Source organism: Daphnia pulex, chromosome 12 (genome assembly GCF_021134715.1).
Source record: "Daphnia pulex isolate KAP4 chromosome 12, ASM2113471v1".
In the NCBI taxonomy this organism is placed as follows: Eukaryota; Metazoa; Arthropoda; class Branchiopoda; order Diplostraca; family Daphniidae; genus Daphnia; species Daphnia pulex.
The window spans coordinates 5,026,951-5,040,896 of NC_060028.1; the positions used below are offsets into that span (position 1 = coordinate 5,026,951).

Genomic DNA, 13,946 nt, shown 5'->3' on the forward strand with positions numbered 1-13,946 from the left:
CTTTGTGCCAAAAGAAGCACAATTCTTCACTCTATACGAATATAAAGAATGATTTACACTAAAATCAACTCAGAGAACCCTTCCCTATACCTCAAAGTTTTCCACTTCAAAATTTGTCGAAATTTCTAATGCCTATGGGGGCGACAGTGCAAGTGTGTAGTAAAAAGTAAAAATTTTGAAGTGGAAAACTTTAGGGTATAGGGAAGGGTTCTCTGAGTTGATTTTATTGTAAAACCACGATATATAATAGACAGGTAGAGCTACGGGCTTAAGCCAGCCGGCCCAAAAAACGTCCCAGTTTGCGAAGTTGCCAGATCGCGAAATCCTAATGTCTCGCTTCTCAGCGGAGGGCGATGCTCTGCAGGGCCTTATGGGACTGAAACGGTTTTTGTTGGATATCAAATCCACAAAAGGCGTGTTAACTTGTAGCCCCTCAAAAAAATGATCTTTCTGCCAATGCGGTTCTTTCAAGGCAGTAAGATGATTTTTCCGACATGTCACATTTACGTTATGATTTTTCAAAAAAATTACTTTGGGGGGAACCAATAGCGATTAGCCTGCCCTCACGTGACGTCTGTGTTACACGACTCGTTGAGTTGGGCAAGGTTGGGCAGTCGTGTGTGTTAAGAGCGTCTCAAAAGTTGGCTAAACAGCAGTTCGACCTTTTTTAGAGTTTATTTTGATGTACAATTAAGACTAGCAACGTGGCAGCCTTGAGTTTTAGCAGACTACGAAGTCTCGGCTGTGAGCTGTCAGAAACAGTGACAAAACAGTGTCGACTGTCGAGTCCAGATTTGTAATGCGATCAAATTCGGACTTTTCTCATATATTTTGGATTTGGTTTACATTGTAACTATTCAACATTTTTATAATAAGTTGAATAATGTCTTTTTTTAATCAGTTATCAATTGTTTATTTTTTAGACACCCAATATAATAGAAAATGACCAAAACTTGTTTTGTTTTGTCATTGTCATATTTGAATTGCTATTGCACACCCCAAACCAACCATAACATGTGGGTAAATAGGTTCTACCTTTTCAATGGCATGATTGGATTTAACAACTAGTATGTCATGTACTTTAGGGTGAAATTGAACCACTGGGGGAGAAATCATCTTTATGGAATATTGCTAAATAAGTTAGGTACAATAATAAAAATGATTATATCAGCAAATGATGCATCAAACATAAAATTAATTTTTACCATTGAAAGTGCCTCTTCAATTTCATCTCTAAGAATTTCTTTGCTTGTAGTTACAGTGTTTACTCGAATGATTGTGAAGTGTGAAGCAGTCTTTAAATGTTTCACTAACATTTCTTTTAAAATGGGTTTTTCATGTTCATTCTTCAATTCAGACATACACAATATAAATTCCATGCTAATTAACAGATTTATAAAAATTCCAGAAAATCAAAAATGTTCATTATTAACTAATTGGATTTCGAGAATGATAAACAATACTAAAATATGGTTAATAATTCATGTAACATGGATACCCATTTACTCATGTTGTGTTTGGGCTAAATGAATTTATACACCTACACATTTTTTTAACACACCCGGGAGATATAATATTATACGTGAATCTCAAGGGAGAAAAAGAAATCCTTGTTGCTTATGAACCCCTAGGATGTCCGACCTTCAGGCCCTAATGTTTGTCAGAACTATGACAAACGACAATGACAATATGAAATGACTTTCTTCTGGTACTGTGTCTTCGATAGTTGGAATTGTTAAATGTAGACCAAAACCAGCTTCAGCAGCATTTGGAATTCTTTGCTTTCTTTTTCGGGTATTACAAAGAACTTCTGGGTGGGTATCAATTTTCTCAAGAGCTGCAATCGAGAAAAAGTTAGACAAAAAAATTTTTGAACTTTAATTTTTATCACCTTTTGGTGTTTTAGGTAAGGCACCAGATTTAAGTCTCCACACCTTCAGTAGAACAGCTTGATTAGGTTTGATACATTTCTTAGTTGAAAACTTTATGATGTCTGTCTCGTGAAAATGGTTTGCACGAAAGAAAATATCACCTTTAATCTTTGGAGGTTTCTTCCTACTGACATCTAGCCACTTTTTTAATTGAATTTTATTAGAAGGGGCTTTAAAAAGAGAAATTTTTGTTTGGTCAGTTTTATAACCGGACTTGCAACCCAAACAAAACAACTTTTGGTCATTTCCAATTATATTGGGTGTCTAACAAACAAATAATTGATAACCGATTAAAAAAAGACATTATTCAACTTATTATAAAAATGTTGAATAGTTACAATGTAAACCAAGTCCAAAATATATGAGAAAAGTCCGAATTTGATCGCATTACAAATCTGGACTCGACAGTCGACACTGTTTTGTCACTGTTTCTGACAGCTCACAGCCGAGACTTCGTAGTCTGCTAAAACTCAAGGCTGCCACGTTGCTAGTCTTAATTGTACATCAAAATAAACTCTAAAAAAGGTCGAACTGCTGTTTAGCCAACTTTTGAGACGCTCTTAACACACACGACTGCCCAACCTTGCCCAACTCAACGAGTCGTGTAACACAGACGTCACGTGAGGGCAGGCTAATCGCTATTGGTTCCCCCCAAAGTAATTTTTTTGAAAAATCATAACGTAAATGTGACATGTCGGAAAAATCATCTTACTGCCTTGAAAGAACCGCATTGGCAGAAAGATCATTTTTTTGAGGGGCTACAAGTTAACACGCCTTTTGTGGATTTGATATCCAACAAAAACCGTTTCAGTCCCATAAGGCCCTGCAGAGCATCGCCCTCCGCTGAGAAGCGAGACATTAGGATTTCGCGATCTGGCAACTCCGCAAACTGGGACGCTTTTTGGGCCGTTTTTTAGCCGTATCTCCCCATTGCCGAAGCTCTACCTGTCTATTATATATCGTGGTAAAACATTCTTTATTTTCTGCGCTATCGAGGCGGCCATCGTCCTTGAACGCTTTAACAAAGTGGTACCAACTGTCTTCCTTGAAACGCAAGTAAATCGAGCTTGCCAGGAGTCGAACCTCGAACCTGGAATCTCCTGATCCGCAGTCAGGCGCGTTATCCATTGCGCCACAAAACCATGTTATACGACGAACAATACTAATTGTAAGAAACCACTACTTGTTTTGAACAGAAAGTGATCAGGTTTGAATCATGTCTTTACTAGTGAAGTCATGTTTTAAGCCTTTAAACAAACCCCGTGTTACACGACGAACAATACTAATTGTAAGAAACAACTACTTGTTTTGGACAGAAAGTGATCAGGTTTGAATCATGTCTTTACTAGTGAAGTCATGTTTTAAGCCTTTAACAAGAATGGAATTTATTATTTCTATTCATACGATATTCACTTAATTGTTGATAGGGAGGTATTACAGCCCGGTTAGCTCAGACGGTAGAGCGCGGGACTTTTAATCCTGAGGTCGAGGGTTCAAGTCCCTTATCGGGGGTGAAACGTGGGATGTGTACAAGATATGTGGTGGTGTTCGATACAGGATAATTATTCTGTAATTAAATATTGCAGATAAACTGAGATAATCTGGATTTAGATGAAAAACGTTAAGGAACAATATGTTGACGAGGTGACCGAGCGGTTAAGGTGATGGACTGCTAATCCATTGTGCATTACACGCATGGGTTGGAATCCCATCATCGTCGAAAGGAGTAGTTAGGGATATTGGCAACTGTAAAGCACTTCAATTGCTATGCAGTGATCTGAGGTTCATAGCATTTCAATGTAGAAACTTAGTCTTCAAGCCACGGTAGGAAATTTATCAAGGTTCTATGGTGTAATGGTTAGCACTTCAGACTCTGACTCTGACAATCTGAGTTCAAATCTCAGTAGGACCTATTTTACTAGATAGCGAGATCGTTGCAAGAAAGGCCAGTCAAGACTTTTTCCCACAGTGCAACCCTCTCTTTTAGAGTTTATGCACTGCGTTGCTGACGGATTAGGGTACTTGATTATGGTGAGTTATTGTACAACAGTACGTTATTACGCCAGGCTGTCGGAGGGTGCTGTACATGTTCGTTGCAAATCGTTATTTCTTCAAGTCACCGCCATTGCCACTTCAAAGTATGTCTGTTTGCATCCATCCCCAAATACATCCGAGGGACACTATATCTTGCAAACAGCCTACAATTAGCAAACAACACTTTCGTAGTGGCGAGCACAACCCCATCGACGTAAAAACCATAATCGACGTAATCACCACAACCCTTTCTATCCTTTTCAAAACGAAGCACAGTTTAGTATTTTGCTTTTTCTAAAGTTTGACTTGAATTTTTTCAAGAGGTAAAATTAAACAAATGCCCCGAATGAGGTTCGAACTCACGACCTCGAGATTATGAGACTCGCGCGCTGCCTACTGCGCTATCGAGGCGGCCATCGTCCTTGAACGCTATAACAAAGTGGTACCAACTGTCTTCCTTGAAACGCAAGTCAATCGAGCTTGCCAGGAGTCGAACCTGGAATCTCCTGATCCGTAGTCAGGCGCGTTATCCATTGCGCCACATACCTATGTTATACGACGAACAATACTAATTGAAAAAAACAACTACTTGTTTTGAACAGAAAGTGATCAGGTTTGAATCATGTCTTTACTAGTGAAGTCATGTTTTAAGCCTTTAAATAAACCCCATGTTACACGACCAACAATACTAATTGTAAGAAACAACTACTTGTTTTGGACAGAAAGTGATCAGGTTTGAATCATGTCTTTACTAGTGAAGTCATGTTTTAAGCCTTTAACAAGAATTGAATTTATTATTACTGTTCATACGATCTTCACTGAATTGTTGATAGGGAGGTAATACAGCCCGGTTAGCTCAGACGGTAGAGCGCGGGACTTTTAATCCTGAGGTCGAGGGTTCAAGTCCCTCATCGGGCGTGAAACGTGAGATGTGTACAAGATATGTGGTGGTGTTCGATACGGTATAATTATTCTGTAATTCAATGGTGCAGATAAACTGAGATAATCTGGCTTTAGATGAAAAACGTTAAGGAATAATATGTCGACGAGGTGACCGAGCGGTTAAGGTGATGGACTCGTCGAAAGGAGTAGTTAGGGATATTGGCAACTGTAACGCACTCCAATTGCTATGCAGTGATCAGAGGTTCATAGCATTTCAATGTAGAAACTTAGTCTTCAAGCCACGGTAAGATAGTTATCAAGGTTCTATGGTGTAATGGTTAGCACTTCAGACTCTGACTCTGACAATCTGAGTTCAAATCTCAGTAGGACCTATTTTACTAGATAGCGAGATCGTTGCAAGAATGGCCAGTCAAGACTTTTCCCCACAGTGCAACCCTCTCTTTTAGAGTTTATGCACTGCGTTGCTGATGGATTAGGGTACTTGATTATGGTGAGTTATTGTACAACAGTACGTTATTACGCCAGGCTGTCGGAGGGTGCTGTACATGTTCGTTGCAAATCGTTATTTCTTCAAGTCACCGCCATTGCCACTTCAAAGTATGTCTGTTTGCATCCATCCCCAAATACATACGAGGGACACTATATCTTGCAAACAGCCTACAATTAGCAAACAACACTTTCGTAGTGGCGAGCACAACCCCATCGACGTAAAAACCATAATCGACGTAAACACCACAACCCTTTCTATCCTTTTCAAAACGAAGCACAGTTTAGTATTTTGCTCTTTCTAAAGTTTGACTTTAATTTTTTCAAGAGGTAAAATGAAACAAATGCCCCGAGTGAGGTTCGAACTCACGACCTCGAGATTATGAGACTCGCGCGCTGCCTACTGCGCTATCAAGGCGGCCATCGTCCTTAAACGCTATAACAAAGTGGTACCAACTGTCTTCCTTGAAACGCAAGTAAAACGAGCTTGCCAGTAGTCGAACCTGGAATCTCCTGATCCGTAGTCAGGCGCGTTATCCATTGCGCCACAAACCCATGTTATACGACGAACGATACTAATTGAAAGAAACAACTACTTGTTTTGAACAGAAAGTGATCAGGTTTGAATCATGTCTTTACTAGTGAAGTCATGTTTTAAGCCTTTAAACAAACCCCATGTTACACGACGAACAATACTAATTGTAAGAAACAACTACTTGTTTTGGACAGAAAGTGATCAGGTTTGAATCATGTCTTTACTAGTGAAGTCATTAACATGAATTGAATTTATTATTACTTTTTAGCGCTCCCACTCGTTTCGCGTCAAAAATCGCGATTCGAGCTGAATTGCTTTTTTGAAAACGCAATTTGAGTTGAATATGAATTGATTTAAATTGCCATGAACTCAATTCAAATCGATTCGAATGAAATGAAGAAAAATTTAAAAAAAAAAATTTGTTTTTTAGGCAAGATATATTACACTAAAACATCGATAATTTTTTGTTTTAATTAATTGCAGTAGAATATCACTTAAATCGACTGGATTTAGTTATAATTCAATAATAATAGAATACTTGTCCATTTGAAAGAACCCAAACAATACCCATCCCCTCCGTTTATCGAAAAAAGAGTCGGCTCATCTAGTGGTCGAAATTGAAACTATAAATATTTGCAAAAATGTTGTCAAATTTGACACGAATTGACCCAAATATTCGTGAATATTTACAATGAATATTCATGAATCGGGAAATGAATATTTAGGTAAATTTCCATGAATATTTACCCAAAAATATCACAATTCAAATGAATATGAATTTGGATTTTTTCAATTCGAGTTGAACTGAATATTCGAAAAATCTCAAAAAACGCAATTCAAGTTGAATCGATTCGAATCATTTCGAATTGATTCCAATCAAACGCAATCCGGGTGGGAGCGCTAATTAGTGTTTAACACACTCGCTTGGTGCGTCACATATATAGAGTGGTTCGAGGTTGCCATCTTGGATGGGTTTTAGCCCAGTTTGGTGGAACCTCAAACAAAAAAGCATTGACGTTGTCCATAAGAAACTGTACGAATGGAAAGACAAAGGGAGAGTGAAAAAAGAGGGACCGACCTCTTTCTTCCCCACTCCATTCTTCCCTTCCTTGACTTTTCTTCTTTTCGTACTCTTTTCTTATGGACAACGTCAATGCTTTTGGGTTGCGGTTGCACCAAACTGGGCTAAAACCCATCCAAGATGGCAACCTCGAACCACTCTATATGCTTCTGCTTTGTTTACTTCATTGGTGTCATTTCAAAACCAAGCGGGTGTGTTCAACACTAATACTGAACACTTGAGAAAATGTGAAAACGTAGGGTATATAATAAATTGCAACGGCAATGACTAGAAGCCCCCAGCGGGTGTGTTGATTACTAAAACTGAAATTGACGATTGGATTGAAACCTATAAGAAAGTGAACGAATGGAAAGAAAAAAAGGAGAGTGAAAAAAAGAGGGACCAACCCCTCTCTTCCCCACTCTATTCATCCCTTCCTTGACTGTCCTTCTTTTCGTACCCTTTTCTTATGGACAACGTCAAAGATTTTTTGTTTGAAGTTGCACAAAACCGGGGGTAAAAGCTAACCAAGATGGCAACCTCGAACCACTCTATAAAAACATGAATAACTAAATCGATCCCGCCTTCAAAAAACTTATATAAACTTGAAATAGAAGAAATAATGAATTAAACGAGACTAAGATTGTATTTTTAGGTTGTTTAGGTTACAAATGGGAGAGATTTAAAACTTTTCGTTTCCCCATAAGCGCAATGTTAAAACGCGCAAAGAAATTTTCGACGGTTCACCGATTTTTCAATAGATTTTGTTTAAAATACTAAATTACATTGAAATTAAACAGAAATAGGATCCCTTTATTTTTTCTTGAGTGGGTTTTACACAGAGTAAGAAAACATTATTGGTATTAATAAAGCTCATTAAAAATCGCTTTTAACAATTTGTTTTAGGTGTAATGCCAAAAAACCATACTAAGTCTGCAATGCTTAACCTACTCCACCAAATGTAGTATGCTATGGTGCAATGCAATTATTAACAAAACAGCCATAATTAGTTAATAGATTTTGCCTGGCTGCCATCAGGCATCTATCATCATATTGTTGCAAAGTTCCAATCTGTTGATTGATTGTTTGATGGTAGTGAGCAGTTGACAAACGAATCTTTTCATAGAAAAATTTGCTTTTGTTTCTCGATTTGCTATAACCTGTGCCACCTAGGGGTGTCCCGTAACTCCCTTGAGTGGTTGAAACGAAGCAGTCAAATCAAGGAAATGTAAAAAACAGCCCATTTGACCATATCACATTGGCGCAAAAAAAAATGTAAGGCATTGTTTTCTCAACATTGAATTTTTCAATCGTTCCTTTGTTAAAAGCACATATGAGTGCTACAATTGTTGTGTTTGTTCTTATTAAATCAAAATCACCCCACCACTAAGCTCCAGTAGTACAACAACAAGAAGTAAAGGGTTTTCAGTGCGGTGTGATTTTTGAAGTTACTTCTGCTCGTGAAAAATCCAAAAATGTAAAACAAGTACAAAATGAACTTAAACATTGGGTGACAGCAACAGCAATCTTTGTAAACTGCCTGACACAATTGTTATGATCTTGAATTATAGGGGAGGCTGGGTTCTAGGAAGGGAAATTTGGGTGAAGGAATCAACGTGATGTGGCCTCGAGTTTACGACGGAGGTTGGCCATCGAATGGAAATAGGGGAGAGAAAAAGGGCAGTAAGGGGCACGAAGGCAAGAAGAACGGTCGAACGAAGAGAGCTGAGATCTGGCTTGTGGGTCAGGACAGGGCCGAGCGTAACGCAATGTTTAACTAATTTATTGACATAAGAGGAATTCCAATTTCCAACAGTCTACATGGGGATTGGCATAATGGATTACAATTCCACACAGGCCGATGCGACGGCCTCTTTTGACATTCAGACGGAGAGAGCGCGCTTGACGTTGAAATAACTCCTCCTTTATACACACACACACACACACACACACATATTCCGTCTCTTAACCATCTTTTGTATTTCTCCCACGCGATGAACGGCAGAGTATGAAATGAAAGACTGTTCCCACAAGTCAACTTCTAAATATTATGCAGCTTTACACAAGAAGACTCACAACCCGTATGTTTATTTTAGTTGTTTTTTAATATCTATATATATCTGAGTTTGAAATTTAGTGAAATTTGTCAATGTCGAGCCTCATTTGTTTCCAAACAAACTATGAGGAAACACCAGAAAGAAAGTTGTCTTTTACGTCCTATGGGATCGCCAGGGTCTGGTCATTTCTCCACGCCGGTGTCTGGGCTTCCCTTTAAATTGGTTTGCTGAAAATGGTTTCATGATTTTAATTCTGAGAATTAAAGAATCGGAAATCGAAAATGCCTCAAAGCAAGAAACAATCACTGTGTTAGACTGTACCATCCTCGAGCAACAAAATTTTGACTTAAAAATGAGTTATATTGTTCTATATTTTATTTCTCTTACTAATAAAATTTTTTTAGGAGGATATATTCAAGTTTGTTGCAGAATTCGACCCATGATTTCCGTAATCTTTGGGAGGCTAAGAGCCTTTTAGGAGGATCCCAGGAGGGAGGTGTGATGTGAGGGAGGAGGTCTCTATTGGACTTTTTTTCTTCTTCCCTTCTTTTTTTTCAGATGAAGGATAGGAGGTTGTGATCTTGTTAAGTGACTTCAGTTACTGCTGGAAAAAAGTGCTCTTTTCCGTCTGAATCAAATCCATAACGCGCAAAAAAAGGCAGCAGAGATCGAGAAAAATGGCAATGTTTGATGGGATTAGTTTGATGGGGATCGTATTATACTTAATATTCGTTCCCAACCTGCGCTCTCAGCTATTTCCTTTCTACCGAAATAAAAAACGATCAATTTTTTTTCGTTTCTTTTCTTCGTCGGGCTCGATTCGTTTCGGGTGGGTTCGAAGAGGGAACGGTAATGATCAACTGTCGTTTCGTTACTCACCTTTTTGGCTGGCCCGAGAGCTTGCCAGCTTGTCCGTCTATAGTCTTTATGAATATATGATAGCTCGCTCTTTCCCTAGATTTTCTACAATATGGCCGAAGCTGTGGTCAACAAGTTTGTAGGGGCCAAAGAAGTCGATAACATGGTAAAAAAATTTAACCTTTTTTTCTTAAAGGTTTTAATCCACTTTCACATTAAATCAAATTTAGGTATGTTGTTTAATTGATAATGATGATGGAACGATCTGCGACGTGAAATATCCTAAAGGACTCGAGGGGAAAGGTGAAATGAAGGATCACCGACTAGCAATACATAAAATGTAAAGGATCCGATATCCTTTATCGTCATTTCAATTAATTAAATTTTGTTTTTTTTCAGATTTCAATGCCCATTGACATCAAATGGTTGGTGTTACGTAACATTCCAACACAAACGTAACATAAAAAGGCACATCAACAAATATCATACAGGAGAAACTGAGCCCGAGACTGAGCCTAAGCCTAAGCCTAAGCCTAAGAGAAGGAAGGCACTTGGCGATGTGACCGATAGTAACACGAACAAAAACCTTAAGTACCAGACTAAGGAGAGAAAAGTGCAGTAAACACTTTGTCGGACGAAACGGATCATTCAAAGAGTAAAACTAGGTAATTTATTAAGCTTTTTCTTTGTTGTTGTTAATAATAATGTCTTTTCCTATTTGCATTTCAAGTGCCACTCAAATAGCACTGCTCGGCGCTTACGAGTCCGGCGCTTACCCCATAGCTGTTGCTACCCAAAAAGGGGATAAACAGGAAGGGGATAAGATAATCAATTTTAGCTTTTGGCTTGAAATATTAACAAAGGTTCAAATTTAGGTAGCATGTTGGATTCTGAAAGAAGGGAGAAATTGCGAAGTAAAATTAGAGAACGGGCTCGCGGGAAAGGAGAAAATGAGGATCCACCGAGTCCATGGACATACGAGGTAAATCGTTAACGGCCTGTACTTGCCATCGTTAATCAATTTTTTTTTTCGTAAAAGGTATCAGTGCGAGAGCAAAGATACAAAATGCTATCTTTATTCTAGCCTACACGACCATGTCCAACCCCACCCGATAGATAAACATGAAGATGAGCCAACACCCACCAAGAAAACGAGTCCCTTCTGGCCGACGTGCCTCGTCAGGGGGCGGCACGGGCGGACGAAACTGCTGACAAGTCGAAGTATTTGTAAAAATTTCGTATTTAATTTCGTATTATTCCGTATTATTAATTTCGTATATTTCGTAAAAGGTATCAGTGCGAGAGCAAAGATACAAAATGCTATCTCCATTATAGCCGACACGACAATGTCAAACCCCACATGATAGATAAACATGAGGAATTCGTATTATTTCGTATTATTAATTTCGTATATTTCGTAAAAGGTATCAGTGCGAGAGCAAAGATACAAAATGCTATCTCCATTATAGCTGAGACCATGTCAAACCCCACGTGATAGATAAACATGAGGAAGAGCCAACACCCACCAAGAAAACGAGGCCCCCTCTGGCCGACGTGCCACGTCAGGGGGCGGCACGGACGGACGAAACTGTCGACAAGTCGAAGTATTTGTCAAAATTTGTCTTTGTTTACGCGTTAATAAAAATCTCATCCTATTTGCAGCAGTTTAGATATTTTGAGTGCCACTGAAAAATCTGTACTAGAAAATCAAATTCGAGAATCGGAGGTCGAAATAGTTTAAAAACATTTTTTTTTGTAATAGGTATCAGTGCGAGAGCCAAGATCCAACATGCTATCGACATTATAATCGACCGGACAATGTTGGCGGCCATATGAAAGAAAAACATCAGGAAGAAGCTAGACAGACCATCATCACCATTCAATCAAATTGTTTTTCTTCTTCTTCTTCTTCCCCCCTCTTTGTCTTATCATTACTCTCTCGCTACGTTCTCCGTCTGCTGTTGGCTCTTACAGGTGTAGCAAACACAGCCAGAGGGTTTCTCTCAGGTCTCCCCTATGGACCCCTCCTTCCCCTATGAACTTTTTTTTGTTTTTTGGCTTTTTTGATTGCGATTCTTTTATTTTATCCCATGTGAAAACAACGGAACTGATCGAATTAGTCATCTCTGGAAATCAAATCGAAATCAAGAGCGGGAGAGAAAAAAATGGCGGGGCGGAGATTTCGATATCAAACGCGTGTGTACACTCGATTTTTTCCCTATCAGTTATCGGCCGTAGCCGACATTATTGGCATTTCGTGTGTATAGAGAGAGAGATGAAAAAATTCTCGGCTGGAATCTCTTCTTTCATTTGGCCCGTCCGTCCGTCCGTCTCACTGTCGAAGAAACGAATCGCTATTGGAAATGATTGGGACCTTTGGGGACGGGGCGCGCTGAGTCCAGTCATTTTTCACTGCCCAGTTTCCGTGACGTTCATTTAGGAAACGGACAGAGAGCCCTGCAGCTCTTTTTTCTTCCTTTCTTTTTTTCGACGGGCTCGATCCGTTTCGGGTGTGTTCGAGGAGGGAACAGCAATGATCACCTGTCGGGTCGTTACTCACCTTTTTCGGCTGGCCCGAAAGCTTGCCAGCTTGCCCGTCTATACTCTATAGTCTCTCTCTCTATGAATATACGATAGCTCGCTCTTTCCCTGGATTTGCTACAACATGACGGAAGCTGAGGAAAAAAAGTTGGTAGGGGCAATCCTAGAGGTCACCATGGTAATTAAATTTTACCTTTTTTTGTTAAAGGTTTTAATAATAATCAACTTTCTCATTTTAGAATATTTAGGTTCGTTGTGACTGGACAATAAAGAAGGGGCAGAAAGGCGACACAACGCACAAAATGGGACGCGACAGGAAAAAAGCGATGAAAATCCACCGTCGGAAAATTCATGGAAGGTAAGATCCTTTATAATCATGGTATAGGAGCTTAAGGGTAGGATCACTCCTCTTGGATACCCCTATACCTGAAGTGTTGTTTTCAGGATTGTAGTTGGCGCTGCAAAACAGAAATTCCTGAAAACGACAACACTTCTCAGGGATAGGAGTGTCCCTACCATTAAGCTCTTATACCATGCTTTAACTATAAATTAATCATGCCATCTCTTAAACTGTTGTATTTTTTTTCAACAAGATATCAATGCACCTCATCTTATGAGTGGTGCTTTAGAACCTACGTACTTGTCACATTCAAACGCCCGTGCTCATTTCCTGAGGAAGCATTTGGAAGAACATGAATCCACTGAAGATCCTGATATGGATAGAACCGCACTGGAAGACGTGAGTGACAAAAAGGCGGCCAGGAAAAAACGTCTTGGTCACCGATGCCTTCAAAAGTGAAATTATGTAATATGGCTCATCATCTGAAAGGGGAGCTAGTCGCCTCTAGAGGTATCAGTGCGAGAGCAATAACACGTATTGTCATTGAGATTTGGTCTCCCGGAAAGAAGAAAATGAGGATCCACCAACTCGAACATAAGAGGTAGATACAAACTCTTAGTCCGAAACATTCCGAAACAGTGGTTACAACAGATAATGGATAAATTTTTTAAAGATGAACGTTTCAAGCCAAGTATTTCTATTGCCCCTAAGTTAACAGGTAAGCTTCTACTAGTTTTTTTTTTCTTCTTCTTGTCCCCTTGACTTTTTTAAAACATATTTCTTTCAAGTATTTCTTTTGCACCTAATTTAACAGGTAAGCTTCTACTAGTTTTGTTTCTTCTTCTTGTCCCCCAGACCAAGGTCTGCCTCAAAAAGCTTTTGCAAGATAGGGAGCTGTTGCATGTAAAGGAGCTTTTATTGCCTTTTATTTTTATTTCCCCCTTCATAAATCAGGAAATTAAGACGAGGGAGAGGGAAAGACAGCTATCTGTCGATGCGAGAGCTGGACGTGTTCTGCCGTTTCTAGAACAAAGAAAAGGTGGATGTTGAAAATTGGGGGCTGAGAAAGGTATGCAAAAAAATGAGGGGGGGTGCAACATTGCAACATAAATTTTTGTAAGAAAATTTGGCAGGCAGGCACGTTGACGTGTACGGCGAATTGACTAAAAAATAAATGAAAACTAAATAGCCCTGTTTACAC

The 13,946-nt window shown here is 39.1% G+C and overlaps 2 long non-coding RNA genes and 6 other non-coding genes across 8 annotated transcripts; 5 read left to right on the plus strand and 3 right to left on the minus strand.

Annotated features, from left to right (window-relative positions):
- Positions 1-261: 261 nt before the first annotated feature.
- Positions 262-1,388, plus strand: LOC124208849. The gene is made up of 2 exons (XR_006880654.1): positions 262-849; positions 924-1,388. It is a non-coding gene; the product is annotated as an uncharacterized LOC124208849 (long non-coding RNA).
- LOC124208848 lies at positions 905-2,894 on the minus strand. The gene is made up of 5 exons (XR_006880653.1): positions 2,270-2,894; positions 2,033-2,195; positions 1,892-1,934; positions 1,206-1,837; positions 905-1,131 (listed from the first exon to the last, which is right to left on the minus strand). It is a non-coding gene; the product is annotated as an uncharacterized LOC124208848 (long non-coding RNA).
- A 675-nt stretch (positions 2,895-3,569) lies between these two features.
- Trnas-gcu lies at positions 3,570-3,651 on the plus strand. The gene has a single exon. It is a non-coding gene; the product is annotated as a tRNA-Ser (tRNA).
- Positions 3,652-3,771: 120 nt separating this feature from the next.
- On the plus strand, positions 3,772-3,843 carry Trnaq-cug. The gene has a single exon. It is a non-coding gene; the product is annotated as a tRNA-Gln (tRNA).
- A 460-nt stretch (positions 3,844-4,303) lies between these two features.
- On the minus strand, positions 4,304-4,376 carry Trnam-cau. Its single transcript has one exon. It is a non-coding gene; the product is annotated as a tRNA-Met (tRNA).
- A 434-nt stretch (positions 4,377-4,810) lies between these two features.
- Positions 4,811-4,883, plus strand: Trnak-uuu. The gene has a single exon. It is a non-coding gene; the product is annotated as a tRNA-Lys (tRNA).
- A 284-nt stretch (positions 4,884-5,167) lies between these two features.
- On the plus strand, positions 5,168-5,239 carry Trnaq-cug. Its single transcript has one exon. It is a non-coding gene; the product is annotated as a tRNA-Gln (tRNA).
- A 460-nt stretch (positions 5,240-5,699) lies between these two features.
- Positions 5,700-5,772, minus strand: Trnam-cau. The gene has a single exon. It is a non-coding gene; the product is annotated as a tRNA-Met (tRNA).
- Positions 5,773-13,946: the final 8,174 nt, after the last annotated feature.